The sequence below is a fragment of the Salvelinus sp. IW2-2015 genome, linkage group LG26, assembly GCF_002910315.2.
Source record: "Salvelinus sp. IW2-2015 linkage group LG26, ASM291031v2, whole genome shotgun sequence".
NCBI lineage: Eukaryota > Metazoa > Chordata > Actinopteri > Salmoniformes > Salmonidae > Salvelinus > Salvelinus sp. IW2-2015.
This window is the reverse complement of record NC_036866.1, coordinates 44,175,067-44,188,501: the sequence shown is the minus strand read 5'-3', so window position 1 is coordinate 44,188,501 and position 13,435 is coordinate 44,175,067. Positions and strand designations below refer to the sequence as shown.

General features: G+C 41.1%; 1 pseudogene; it reads left to right on the top strand.

Moving 5' to 3' along the window:
- Positions 1-2,230: 2,230 nt before the first annotated feature.
- On the top strand, positions 2,231-5,513 carry LOC139023022 (ras association domain-containing protein 9-like; annotated as a pseudogene).
- Positions 5,514-13,435: the final 7,922 nt, after the last annotated feature.

The window sequence follows — 13,435 nt, the reverse complement described above, 5'->3', positions numbered from 1 at the left end:
TAAAGTGATCATGTCTGATGAGTAACTATTTAATAGAATCAGAATCGTAGTGCTGAGCAAATTGAGGGACTACATTTTCTGCTCATTGACTGCCTTAATGGAAGACCACCAACCACAGGATATGTTTTTCCTAAAGCTTTTTAGGATAATCAAATGACACATCTACAGAAACACGTGAGCGTTTTATGTACCCCCGATTACAACTCAAAATGATGTCATGGCTGCCTCTTTGCTTGGCATCATGGGAAAATCAAAAGAAATCAGCCAAGACCTCAGAAGAAAAATTGTAGACATCCCACAAGGTCTGGTTCATCCTTGGGAGCAATTTCCAAATGCCTGAAGGTAGCACGTCATCTGTACAAACAATAGTATGCAAGTATAAACACCATGGGATCACGCAGCCGTCATACCGCTCAGGAAGGAGATGTGTTCTGTCTCGCAGAACAACAGCAAAGGACCTTGTGAAGATGCTGGAGGAACAGGTACAAAAGTATCTATATCCACAGTAAAACAAGTCCTATATCGACATAACCTGAAAGGACGCTCAGCAAGGAAGAAGCCACTGCTCCAAAACTGCCATTAAAAAAAGCCAGACTACGATTTGCAACTGCACATGGGGACAAAGATCGTACTTTTTTGAGAAATGTCCTCTGGTCTGATGAAACAAAAATAGAACTGTTTGGCCATAATGACCATCGTTATGTTTGGAGGAAAAAGAGGGAGGCTTGCAAGCCGAAGAACAACATCCCAACCGGAAGCACAGCATCATGTTGTGGGGTGCTTTGCTGCAGGAGGGACTGGTGCACTTCACAAAATAGATGGCATCATGAGGCATGGAAATTTATGTGGATATATTGAAGCGACATCTCAAGACATCAGTCAGGAAGTTAAAGCTTGGTCGCAAATGGGTCTTCCAAATGGACAATGACCCCAAGCATACTTCCAACGTTGTGGCAAAATGGCTTAAGAACAACAAAGTCAAGGTATTGGATGGCCATCACAAAGCCCTGACCTCAATCCTATAGAAAATGTGTGGGCAGAACTGAAAAAGCGTGTGCGAGCAAGGAGGCCTAGAAACCTGACTCAGTTACACAGCTCTGTCAGGAGGAATGAGCCAAAATTCACCCAACTTATTGTGGGAAGCTTGTGGAAGGCTACCCGAAACGTTTGACCCAAGTTAAACAATTTAAAGGCAATGTTACCAAATACTAATTGAGTGCATGTAAACTTCTGACCCACTGGGAATGTGATGAAAGAAATAAAAGCTGAAATATATAATTCTCTCTACTATTATTCTGACATTTCACATTCTTAAAATAAAGAATGAGCTCATCACTCCCAGTTAGGGGGAGTGATGAGCTATACAGCAGAGTCTCACAACTCAATCGCTGGTTGAAAACTGTTTTCTGCCCCTCCCAAAAGATTGAATTGTAGATAATTTGCCCTCTTTCTGGGACTCACCCACAAACAGGACCAAGCCTGGCCTGTTGAGGAGTGACGCTCTACATCCTCTGGAGGGGGGCTGCTCTCATCTTATCTACGAACATAGACAGGGCTCTAACATCCCCTAGCTCCACAATGAGATAGGGTGCAGGACAGGCAGCAGGCTGTTAGCCAGCCTGCCAGCTTAGTGGAGTCTGCCACTAGCACAGTCAGTGTAGTCAGCTCAGCTATCCCCATTGAGACCGTGTCTGTGCCTCGACCTAGGTTGGGCAAAAACTAAACATGGCGGTGTTTGCCTTAGCAATCTCACTGGAATAAAGACCTCCTACATTCCTGCCATTATTGAAAGAGATTGTGAGGTATCACAATCTCAAAATAGGGCTACTTAATGTTAGATCCCTCACTTCCAAGGCAGTTATAGGCAATGAACTAATCACTGATCATAATCTTGATGTGATTGGCCTGACTGAAACATGATGAATTTACTGTGATAAATGAGGCCTCACCTCCTGGTTACACTAGTGACCATATCCCCGCACATCTCGCAAAGGCGGAGGTGTTGCCAACATTTATGATCGCAAATTTCAATTTACAAAACCCCCCGACGTTTTCGTCTTTTGAGCTTCTAGTCATGAAATCTATGCAGCCTACTCAATCACTTTTTATAGCTACTGTTTACAGGCCTCCTGTACCATATACAGCGTTCCTCACTGAGTTCTATGAATTCCCATCGGACCTTGTAGTCATGGCAGATAATATTCAAATTTTTGGTAACTTTAATATTCACATGGAAAAGTCCACAGACCCACTCCAAAAGGCTTTCGGAGCCATCATCGACTCAGTGGGTTTGGTTCCAACATGTCTCGGACCCGGTGCTGGACTTGTTGTACCCTCGACAACCACTGTGATTATTATTATTTGACCCTGCTGGTCAACTATGAACATTTGAACATTTGATCTTGGCCATTTTCTGTTATAATCTCCACCTGGCACAGCCAGAAGAGGACGGGCCACCTCTCATAGCCTGGATCCTCTCTAGGTTTCTTCCTATGTTCTGGCCTTTCTAGGGAGTTTTTCCTAGCCACCGTGCTTCTACACCTGCATTGCTTGCTGTTTGCCTCCCTTAACCCGCATCCTCAGGCTATGGAATGCCGGGGAGACCAGAGACTGTTCATCCAGTTCACCCTCGTCAAGGCCAGTGATTTTGTCACCCAATCAGGAGCCAAGGGGGCCAAATCACTCAAGGGGCCAAGGGGCCAATTGGAACATTGCCTGGCCCAGTACCTCCCAGTCAATGCCAGTGGAGAGGTAGAAACGCATGGTGAAGAAGGCCTTTAGGAAGCTGGAGAAGATCCATAAGGAGAAGAGGGTAATGGGGATCTTCTAAGGGCAGCGAAGAGATCAACAGGTTGGTTAACCTTTTGTCAATAGGGGGTGCTGTTAGCACTTTTATTTTTTTGACATTGCCAAATTAAACTGCCTAGTAGTCCATTCTTGCTCGTACAATATGCATATTATTGTTATTATTGGATAGAAAACACTCTCTAGTTTCTATAACCGTGGAATTATGTCTCTGAGTGGAACAGAACTCTATCTACAGCACTTTTTCCTGACAGGGAGTGAGATTTCAGAAATCTTCGGCCTCTGTCCCAGGTCAGTTTTAATGTCCCTGTGAATGCTATGAGGATTCAAACACTGCCTACACCTCCTCTAGATGTCAGTAAGTGGTGACAATTTGAATGGAGTCGATTGCGCAATCCAGGGCCCGTATAAAACACAAAAGACCGGAAGTAGCTTTCCTTTGGACCCTGCGCTCGACGCAAGAAGGACGTTGGACCGACCTCTTTCCAAGCCTTGGTTTAGCCAGTAATATATCGCCGGTCATGTTTTTACTTGTTTATATGTGTTAAAAACATCATAAGGTAGTTAATTTTAAACCGTTTTATAGCAATTTATATCCGTTTAGTGCGATTTTGAGGCATTTATTTGTGACACCCTTCCATGAGCTGGGCACGTTTTCCTGTACATACCGAACGTTATTGGCCATTTCGACGGGACAAGAGGACATCTTCGCACCAAAAGACGATTAGACCGGAGAAAGGATACATATGCCCAAGATTCTGATGGAAGAACAGCTCACAGTAAGAACTATTTATGATGATAAATCGCTGTTCTGTTTGAAAAATTTTTAAACGCATATATCGGCATTTTGTTATGTGTAGCTCTTCGCTTGGCGGACCCGTATTGCACAGTAAGGATAATTTTAGAAATGTAAGTCAGCGATTGCATTAAGAACTAATTTGTCTTTCGATTCCTGTCAACCCTGTATTTTTTAGTCAAGTTTTATGATTAGCTATCGATTAGAACTAGATCACTCTCAAAGATAGCGCCCAACATTTTCAGGCCAGTTTTGCTACTATTTCATTGTATAAACCATGTTTTTTTTGTGGCTAAATATGCACATTTTTCGAACAAACTCTATATGTATGTTGTAATATGATGTTACAGGAGTGTCATCGGAAGAATTCTGAGAAGGTTAGTGAAAAAAATTAATATATTTTGGTGATCATAACGTTATCGCTCCCGTTGCCTTGAATTCATGCTGGGCGTAACGTTTGCACATGTGGTATGCTAATATAACGATTTTATTGTGTTTTCGCTGTTAAAACGCTTAGAAAATCTGAAATATTGTCTGAATTCACAAGATCTGTGTCTTTCCATTGCTATGCTTTGTCTATTTTTATGAAATGTTTTATGATGAGTAAATTGGTAATACACGTTGCCTCTCTGTATTTATTCTAGTCGAGTTGTGATGGTGGGTGCAATTGTAAACTATGATTTCTACCTGAAATATGCAAATTTTTCTAACAAAAAACTATCCTATTACAATAAATATGTTATCAGACTGTCATCTGATGAGGTTTTTTCTTGGTTAGTGGCATTCAATATCTTTATTTGGCCGAATTGGTGATAGCTACTGGTGGAGAGAAAAAAATGGTGACAAAGAAAAATTGTGTTTTTGCTAACATGGTTAGCTAATAGATTTACATATTGGTGCTTCCCTGTAAAACATTTTAAAAATCAGAAATGATTGCTGGATTCACAAGAAGTGGATCTTTCATCTGGTATCTTGGACTTGTGATTGAATGATATTTAGATGCTACTATTTACTTGTGACGCTATGCTAGCTATGCTATTCAGCTTTTTTTACTGGTGGGGGGTGGGGGGTGCTCCCGGATCCGGTTTCTGAGGCCGGTAGAAGTTAATCTCCTTATCCAACAGGACCACACGATCTGGCAGCAGACCCAGAGGATGAGAGAGATGGACATTGAGATGGAGTGCTTACAGATGGAGCTGATGGGTCAGGGGCAGGACACAGAGCTTCTCCATGAGGGCTCCTCCTCACTCTCCCCGGTCTCCTTCCCCCACCACCAGAGCATGGRCAGCAAGCTGGGGGTCTCCGAGSAGGAGCTGCTGCAGGAGTGCCTGTACACAAGTGAGGGGTTGTCCCAGTTGGATATGCAGTTGCAGAGGCATCAGGAGCTTATCGCCCAGCTGTCCCAGGACATTGACGCAGAACTGATGAGGGCCGTGTTAGTGTTACCGGAGGTCCCCAAAGAGGATACTCAGTTAAAAGGGGGCAATGGCAGGGTCTGGGGTCACTTCCGACCCATACCTGTCCTGGGAATCAGCAGAACTAGAGAGACTACTTGCCRAATTGAGGCTTAGCCTTTTCACCGGCGCATCCCTTCACACCCAAACGGCCGATCTGGAGAAGGCACTAAAGCACTACGACACAACACTTGCCTCCAAGGACCAGGGGTGCTGGCAGCTGGCCTCCCAGCTGACCACATTGCAGGTTGAGGAAAGTGCACAGGAAATACCAAGGCTTGTGACTATGAAAGGCCACRCCCGGTACATTGCTCCACCKRCAGTTAGACTCAAACACAGCTTGCCCCCTACAGATGTTACAGACACAGACTCTGACATGGATCAGCTCCACACACAGTCAGGACTYTCTGTCTCCCTGCCTGGACATGATCCTGACACTATTGGACACAGCTGTCTAAGACATAGAACTGCCTCTCTGGATTAACCCCAGAAGGTCAATAAAGGATTCTTGTCGGCACAGGATAATCATAATGGTCTGACTACACAAAGGTGCCGGGGAAGAAGGCGTCTCCACGGGGGACCGGTGTGTGTGTGTGTGTTGGAAGAAGGGAGTATCCAAGCTCCATCAACCAGGAATAGACATTGGCTTACCTTCATCCAATTTCATCCTCTTCACATCCTGCAACATCTTTGGTGTGCCTCTCAATAGTATACACATTCACATAGCTAGTCTACTCTTGAGCTGGGCACCAGGATGGAACAACTTGAACAACTGGATTCAAATCAAATCAAATGTTATTTGTCACATGCCCGCCGAATACAACAGGTGTAGACCTTTACCGTGAAATGCCTACTTAGAAGCCCCTTAACCAACAATGTGCAGTTCAAGAAATAGAGTTAATAAAATATTTACTAAATAAACTAAAGTTTAAAAAAATCAAAATCTAATAAATCAAAAAGTAACACAAGAAATGTATATACAATAACGAGGCTATATACAGGGGTTCCCGGTACCGACGTCAATGTGCGGGGGTACAGATTAGTCAAAGTAATTTCTAAAGTGACTATGCATAAGATAATAAACAGTGAGTAGCATCAGTGTAAAAACAAAGGGCGGGGCGGGGGGGGGGCGGGGGGGGGGGTTCAATGTAATAATCCAGGTGGCCATTTGATTAGTTTAGTTGTTCAGCAGACTTATGGCTTGGCGGTAGAAACTGTTAAAGAGCCTTTTCGGTCTAGACTTTGTGCTTCCGGTACCCTTGCCATGCAGTAGCAGAGAGACAGTCTATGACTTGGGTGACTGGACTCTTTGACAATTTTGGGCGTTGTGTTGGTGGGTGAAGGGGAGAAGTGTAGATGTGTACAGTCGTGGCCAAAAGTTTGAGAATGACACAAATATTAATTTTCACAAAGTCTGCTGCCGTCAGTATATTTAGATATTTTGTCAGATGTTACTATGGAATAATGAAGTATAATTACATGCATTTCATAAGGGTCAAAGGCTTTTATTGACAATTACATGAAGTTGATGCAAAGAGTCAATATTTGCAGTGTTGACCCTTCTGTTTCAAGACCTCTGCAATCCGCCCTGGCATGCTGTCAATTAACTTCTGGGCCACATCCTGACTGATGGCAGCCCATTCTTGCATAATCAATGCTTGGAGTTTGTCAGAATTTGAGGGGTTTTGTTTGTCCACCATCTTGAGGATTGACCACATGTTCTCAATGGGATTAAGGTCTGGGGAGTTCCTGGCCATGACCCAAAAATATTGATGTTTTGTTCCCCGACCAACTTATGATCACTTTTGCCTCCTATGGCAAGGTGGCTCCATCAGCTGCAAAAGGCATTGTTCGTCACCAAACTGGTCCTGGATGGTTGGGAGAAGTAGCCTCGGAGGATGTGTTGGTACCATTCCTTTTTCATGGCTGGTGTCTTAGGCAAAATTGTGAGTGAGCCCACTCCCTGGCTGAGAAGCAACCCCACACATGAATGGTCTCAGATGCTTTACTGTTGGCACGACACAGGACGATGGTAGCGCTCACCTTGTCTTCTACCGGACAAGCTTTTTCCAGATGCTCCAAACAATCGGAATGGGGATTCATCAGAGAAAATGACTTTACCTCAGTCCCAGCAGTCCAATCCCTGTACCTTTTGCAGAATATCAGTCTGTCCCTGATGTTTTTCCTGGAGAGAAGTGGCTTCTTGCTGCCTTCTTGACACCAGGCCATCCTCCAAAGTCTTCGCCTCACTGTGCGTGCAGATGCACTCACACCTGCCTGCTTCCATTCCTGAGCAAGCTCTGTACTGGTTCTATATGGTAATGAATTCAGGCGTCCATAAAGGATGTAATCACAAGCTGTAATAAAATAAATAATATCTGCGAGCTTAAATGTAGATTTTTTTACTGCCTGTCCTTGTTAAAGATAACATTCCCTCGCAGGAAGTGCCTACGTCATTACGCATATTATTTGTAAATTGTGGGAAGGAATTAATGTATGCAGATAAAAATGAAATAATTATATCCAGTACAACTGAGGCAAAAGGGATAAAAATGCTTATGGCTGGTTGTGTTCTYTAAGTGACAGTTTGTGCTCTKTTCAAGGGATGGGTCCCAACCTCTTAAGGATCCTACGATCCATGTGTTCGGGGGTGATATGTCAATCACAGGGACGTCAACCCTACTCTGTGGGAGGGAAATTGGAGGTCTACTTAGAGCCACTTGGAGAAGTATGTTTAGTACGGTGTCTATCATTGTACAGCTACGTGGCTAACTGGCAKGCATTGATTCTGGTGATACTGGTAGGTATGGATAAGTATATAAAAATGGTAGCTAGGATAGTGTAGCTCATATAGAACCCAACATGGTAATTGATGAATTGAGTATAGCTAGCTATAATTCCAATGGTTTGGCTGATAATAGGAAAAGAAGAGCCGTGTTCAGATGGTTAAGGAAAAGGATTGCCAAATGTAAAGTTTACAGGAAACTCATTCAAAATMATCTGACGAAGTGGCTTGGGAAAAAGAGTAGGATGTTGAAATCTGTTATAGGCTAAGGAATTCCAAAGGTGTTATGATCCTATTCAAAAAMCATCWAGATCAACATGTGCAATCYGTTAWAATAGATCCTCAAGGAAGATGGATTGCTTTGAATATACTACTGGATGATACAAAGTTATGGCTCATAAATCTATATGGACTGAATAATGATGATTCAAACGTTGCTGAAAATATGTTTRTTTTGTTACAGYCTGAATTCAAAATGGATTCMAAAAATCTCACCCATCTACACATAATGACAAAGTGAAACATGTTTTTWGAAATTTTTGTAAATGTATTGAAAATTAAACACAGAAATATCTAATTTACATAAGTAGTTACACCCCTGAGTCAATACATGCTAGAATCCCCTTTGGCAGCGCTTACAGCTGTGCTTCTTTCTGGGTAAGTCTCATAGAGTTTTGCACACCTGGATTGTACAATTTTTGCACATTATTATTTTCAAAATTCTTCAAGTTCTGTCAAATTGGTTGTTGGTCATTGCTAGACAATCATTTTCAAGTCTTGCCATAGATTGTCAAGCAGATTTAAGTCAAAACTGTAACTCGACCACTCAGGAACATTCACTGTCTTCTTGGTAAGCAACTCTCGTGTAGATTTGTCCTTGTGTTTAAGGTTATGGTCCTGCTGAAAGGTGAATTCATCCCCCAGTATCTGGCRGAAAGCCTCTAGCGTAGAAATTCCTTCTTCTAGTCAGGGCTTGCTTATTTTTTTGAGGTGCAAGGCCTGCTAGAAGGGGGATGGGCTGCCCTCTGCTCTAAGAACATRTCTCCTCAGTGACCTCTCATTGGAAATCTTGACCTGTCCGTCACCAGCTTTGACTTAGCCCACCTGGCCCCAGGCTAATCGGCAAGTGGGGCTAGAACAACTATAAAAGCTAAGTTCCACCCTTACTGGTCCTTAGTGCAGAGTTCTTCCAAGAGTGACGTGGATTTAAAAAATAATTTTTAMATTTTTATTTATCCCCAGAATACTTTCAATGGATTACACTGTACCTGAAGTGTACACACGAGACAGCAAACTTCTTAACATGGTCTGGTGCTACTCCGTCAATGCAAAGAAAACACTATCACTACCACATCCACCTTTATCAATCGTAGTACTAGAATTCAATGCCGTGTGTGTGCTTGTGACAATAAATAAGTGAATTGAGTATGTCTCCTGCTGCGTCATTGTCCCTCTGACCAGGGGAGATTGTCTCTAGTGTTAAACCGGCACATCTCTGAGTTCACCGACCCGCACTTGACGCTCTTTTTCATCTAGGATTTTTCCTGTGCTATCTCCATTCCGTTTATTTTTTATCCTGAAACATTCCCCAGTCATTAACGATTACAAGCATACCCATAACATAATGCAGCCACCACTATGCTTGAAAATATGGAGAGTGGTACTCAATAATGCTGAATGATTGGATTAGTCCCCAAGATTCAATCATACTGCCAACTATCATCCTCGATATTCTGAGGCTTAAAAAAACAGATTTCATGAGATATACTTGGATGAGGCTTAATCAAGATATGTGGATGGATTATTTTCTGGTTTCCTTTTCTATGGTGCCAAAAGTGAAAAAGGTATTGATTGAGGATTGAATTATACTGTATCAGATCAACCTATATCCCTTTATATAACTGTGACAGCTTTTCCACGAGGACAGGGATATTGTCAATTTAACCAGGGTTTAGTGACTGGCACTACTTTCTTAACAAAAACGAAAGAATTCATAACATAGTTTTTCAAGCACAATACAGGTTCAGTGGACCTACTTATCGAATGGGATGCCTTTGTAAGGATTCACCTAGCGGTCATGATTTGGGGCTGTACAAATGTTTGGTGTATTTTGAATAATTGATTATGCTTATGTTATATTAATAGAAGGGGAGGGGACATTTATAGGGTCTTAGACTACAGATTAACAATATATATATTCATTATATAGTTTTAGAATTGTCCACAGTTGTTTGCTCTTTCTCTCTCTCTCTTTTATAAAGAAGACCCCTCTTAGAAATGTGTGACTGAGACAGAACTCTGCAGGGGAGTGTGGGAGATAAGACTACTCAGACATTCCACAATGAGTCAACTTTGGGGAGGGGACATTTATTGCCTAGCTTATAGATAAACACTGAAACTCTATGTTTGTACAGCTGTGGATGCAGGGTTTTGGTCTCAGGGGTAAAAAGGTAATGACGTAGTCAGTGACATCACTAAGGCGGGACTTCGGTTTAATAAAACAACTTGAGACCTTTTGTTTGAGGCAGAACTTACTCAGAAACACGCGTGCCATGTTACTGTTTGTCAACTTCTGTCTGCAATTGCATTAATAAAGGTTTTTGAATGATTTAATTAAAGATATTGTCATAATGCTAATTCACAAATACAACAATGATTGACAAGGTAGGACGTAAGGAACGAACCCCAACACTTTAAGTGTGCCTTTAGAGGCCATACAATCAATCAATTCAATGGACTTACAACAGAAATAGAAAATGTAACATTACACATCAATGGTGTAGCTACAGTGAGTCAGAAGTTTACATACACCTTACCGAATCATTTAAACTCAGTTTTTCACAATTCCTCACATTTAATCCAAGTAAAAATGCCCTGTCTTAGGTCAGTTTGATCACCACTTATTTCATGAATGTGAAATAATAGGTAGAATTAATAGTAGAGAGAATTACTTTAATTTCTTTCTATCACATTCCCAGTGGTCAAAGTTTATACACTCAATTAGTATTGGTACATTGCTCTTAAATTTGTTTACATTTGGGTCAAACGTTTCGGGAGCCTTCCACAAGCTTCCACAATAAGTTGGTGAATTTTGGCCCATTCCTCCTGACAGAGCTGTGTAACTGAGTCAGGTTGTAGACCTCTGCTCGAACCTGCTTTTTCACTTCTCCCAATTTCTATAGGATTGAGTCACGCTTGTGATGTCACTCCAATACCTTGCCTTTGTTGTCCTTAAGCCATTTTCAACAAACTTTTGAAGTTGCTTGGGTCATTTCCATTGGAAGACCCATTTCCGACCAAGCTTTACACTTCCTGACGGATGTCTTGAGAGTTGCCTTCAATATATCCACATAATTTTCCTACCTCATGATCATCTATTTTTGAAGTGCACCATCCCTCTCAGCAAAGCACCCCACAACATGATATGCTGCCAACCCCGTGCTTACGGTTGGATGTGTTCTTCGGCTTGCAAGCATCCCTCTTTTTCCCTCCAAACAATAATATGCTCATTATGGCCAAACATTCTTTTTGTTTCATTCTAGACAGAGAACAATTTCTCCAAAAGTATGATCTTTGTCCCCATGCTGCTCTTGCAAACCATCGTCTGGCTTTTTTATGGCAGTTTGGACAGTGGCTTCTTCCTTGCTGAGCGGCCTTTCAGGTTTATGTCGATTATAGTGCTCGTTTTACCTTAATATAGATACTGTGTACCTTTTTCCTCCAGATCTTCACAAGTCATTTGCTAGTTGCTTCTGGATTGATTTGCACTTTCAACACCAAGTACGTCTCTTTAGACAAATGATTATGTTGACGACTTGCGTGGTCCCAATAATGTTATACTTCCTACTATTGTTTGTACACAGATGACCGTTGTCACCTTCAGGTTTTGGCAATTGCTCCAAGGATGAACAGACTTGGTGGTAAGGTCTCAAATTTTTTTTTTGAGTTTGGACTTGATTATTAAGATTTATCCCCATGATGTCAAGCAAAGAGACTGAGTTTAAAGGATAGGCCTTGAAAATACATCCACAGTAACATGTCCAATTGACTCAAATATGTCAATTAAGCCTTCAGAAGTTCTAAAGCCCATGACATCCTTTTCTGCGATTTTTCCAAGCTGTTTCTTTCAAGACAGGCACCAGTCAACTTAGGTATGTAAACTTCTGACTCCACTGAATTGTGATACAATGATTCTATAAGTGAAATAATCGATGTCTTAAACCAATTGTTGGAAAAATACTGTGTGCATGGATCACAAAGTAGATGTCCTAAAACGACACTTTCCAAAACTATAGTTGTTAACAAGACATTCTTGGATGGTTGAAAAACGAGTTTTACTCCAAATCCTAAGCTGTATGTAAACTTCCCGACTTCAACTGTGAAATTTAATATTAACCACTGAATTAATTCTACCACAAAACAAAAGGGTTGTTGAGAATCATTCCAGGAACGTATCTGGTTTCATTTTATCTAAAAAACTCATGGAGCCATGGCTGACAAAATGCACCAAGTTTTTCCTTAACCTTCAATATAGAAATGCAACAGAAAATARCCYAAAAAWKKTTGTTAAACRATGGAGAARTCCTTATCTCACCARCAGAGATTTTGAACGAGAAAGTAAAATATTTTTTAAAATCTTCTCCTGTCGAGTTCTTTTAACCTCACTTGACAATGAATTTTGTGATATCCTTCTCCCCAAAAATCTGGTTAAACWAACTGCGACACAGAAAAAGGCCTAATTACAAATGCCAATCTATCGTTGGCAATTGATTCCTTTTAGACGGAGAAAACCTCTGGTCTCAATGGCATTCCAAAAGGAGATATATAGAAATGTTTATGAACTACTGCAAGAGCCATTACTATCATGTTTTATAAAATATAAATGCATTTACTAATATATAAATGGCAAACTGTCAGAAACAAAAAAAAGGGACTGATCTCTCTCCTACTAAAGCAGAAGCCAGGGGGCAATACAAGAGTCGTAAAACAAGGTTACCCTCTGTCACCATTCATATTTATCTAGTGATAACTTTTAGGAACTAAAATTGTATGAATTAGAGACAAAAGTATCAATGTACGCCGATGATTCAAGTTTTCTCGAGTCCTCAATCTCCAACCTTGAAGGATAATATTAATATATAATATAATATAATATATGGATAATATTACGGATTGGTTCTAAAAGATACAAACTTTAAATTGCCATGTGGTCTCCAGATTAAATGGGYGGTTGTGAAGTCGATGTGCTTGGCGTACATATCCTGGAAAAGTTTAGCGATCTTGCAAYTATTAACTTTGATAGAAAACTTAGCWAAATAGATATAATCGTTAAACCGTGGAGARGGAAACACCCATTAATTTACTGGAAGATTATCCTGATTAATTCTCTAGTGATATCGCAGTTKACATATTTATTCATGKCTAGAAATGGCAAAAGGTTAAACGAGCATATTTCTATAATGAAAAGTASTTTGGATGGTTAAAACTATGAATATTAAAGCATTAAACCTCTCTCGTAAAGCCTCYGTTGTACCGAAATTGCATCTATTTCAAACTGTTTTCTAGCAAACTACTAAGTGAGGCCCATTCTAGGTT